Raw genomic sequence first — 2,262 nt, 5'->3', positions numbered from 1 at the left:
CACTGTGCTAAAAATATACATGAAATAAAGTAATGTACAAATCGTAAACTTTTTCAGCCATTTCCGGGACCAACTTCTTATCTCCCACCCTACTGTTAAAAGTATACATTAAATAAAGTAATTTCCAAAACAGAAAATGGTTGCAGCCATTTCCGGAACCGACTTCATATTTCCCACCCCAATGTTAAAAATATACATTAAATAAAGTAATGTGTAATGCGTAAACGGTTTCGCCCATTTTCGGGACTGATTTAATATCCCCCACCCCACTGTTAAAAATATACATGAAATAAAGTAATGTTTAAATCGTAAACGGTTTGAGTAATTTCTGGGACTGACTTCATATCCCGTAACCCACTGCTTAAAATATACTTGAAATAAAGTAATGTTTCAATCAAAAACTGTTTTAGCAACTTTTCGAAAATAATACATAAAAACACTAACACGGTTAGTGATTAGGCAACCATTGCTTCAACATGAATTTCTGAGTATAGTATCAGTTTCATCATTCCAGTGACTTAAATCCCCCCTTTTTTGGTCTTTGTTAATGGAGGAGAAATCCTTCATTACTGATACAATTTTTATTTTTGTTATTTGCTAGAGTGCCCCTTTTTGGGAGCTGCTTTTCCCCTAAATTTTTAACCGACCTCATGTCAAATTCCGCCCTTGTGGGGAGGCAAGTAAACAAAAAAAAAATAATCAGAACGGACATTTTTCCAGGGCATTTTATAATTAACCAGAAGTGACATTTCCAGGAAATTTGTAATTAAATCAGAAATAACTTTTTCTAGTTGTTTTTTAATATTAAAACTTTGCTACATTAAACATAGTACCAATTTACAATGCCTCCCCACGGGACAGATTTAGACACCAGGGTCGTTTTTAATGTGGAGAAAAAAATTGTCTTAAAAATTGTCTTAGACGTAAAGGATTTCTCTTCCACTGAGAGAGAAGAAATTGAAATGTAGCACTTGAAGAACAGATACTACACTTTGATCTTAGCCAAAAGGCCCAGAAAGACAAATCATTTTTATTAGCTTTGCCTCAACAGCGACACCAAATTTTGTTTTATATTTCAAGGGTGACAAGGTTTATTTGGAATATTCCACTTTCCTTTTTTAGGGATGCACAGCATGACAATGGACGGAGCTATAATGATGATGATGATGATAATGATGATGATGATGATGATGATGATGATGATGATGATTATGATGATGATTATGATGATGATGATGATCGTTCAACAAATTCCATTGTATTTGTTTACAATATCACGTCAGCTAATATTTGTGCTTGACGATGAATGCCTTCGAAAAGTCACTTTTTTTTATTAAGGTTTAGTTTTAAAATAAGCAAACGAAGAAATGACTTTCGGCAATTTTAAATAGTGCCCTTTCTCTTACCGTATGTTGAACTCATTGATAAGAAAAAAATAAAATGGTGAGGTACACCCGGGTTTAACAGGTGATCAATCGATCTGTAATCGAATGCTCTACTACAGAGCTATGTATTATAAATCTGTTTTTAAGAAGAAATGATTTGCTAAGATTTTATTATTTCGCTTTGCCGTTGTAACGCAAAATATTTCCATGTAAAAATTCTTATTTTTATCTATAAGGGAGAAAGACTAATTTTACGATCGGATTTTTTCGATTTTCGATACTTATCGAATAAATTTCTGGAGAAAACATATCTAAGAGCACTGAAAGGCATATAAATTAATTTTGTGTTAAATTTTCAAAAGATATTCTTAGCCATTTCGGAACCGATAAGAAAAGAACTCATACACTCTCACACATAGTGACTTTTATATAATAGTAGAGACAGAAATAAAAATAGAGATGTTTATAGACTAGAGTCCCAATACGTCTAGGAGATGGAAAATTTTTAAACAATATCTTTCTAACCGACAAAGATCTTTCTTGTCACTGAACTGAATAAATCCTTCCCGTTCACAACACATTCACTCAAACCGTTTCTCCAGAAAAGGAAAAAAAGGAAAGAATCAGATAGAAACTACATTAAGTCCTAAAGGATTTTCTCTTTGTTTGAAAAGAGAAGGTCTCACAGACTTATTGTAGATATTATATAAAATTTTCAAATGAAATGGAGAGTGGTACCTACTCAAAACGGAGAACAAGTCCACACCGAAGTTCACGGCACATATACGGTTATTTATTAAGTGCTTTAAGATGGCCGAATCATAGATATTACGCAAAACATCTGATGGTACATAATTTGCATATTGAATCTTGGATG

General features: G+C 32.8%; 1 pseudogene; it reads right to left on the bottom strand.

Annotated features, from left to right (window-relative positions):
• Positions 1-895: 895 nt before the first annotated feature.
• Positions 896-1,023, bottom strand: LOC145260808 (U2 spliceosomal RNA; annotated as a pseudogene).
• Positions 1,024-2,262: the final 1,239 nt, after the last annotated feature.

Source organism: Euprymna scolopes, chromosome 36 (genome assembly GCF_053919585.1).
Source record: "Euprymna scolopes isolate OS-2025 chromosome 36, ASM5391958v1, whole genome shotgun sequence".
NCBI lineage: Eukaryota > Metazoa > Mollusca > Cephalopoda > Sepiida > Sepiolidae > Euprymna > Euprymna scolopes.
This window is presented reverse-complemented; position numbering and strand designations above follow the sequence as displayed.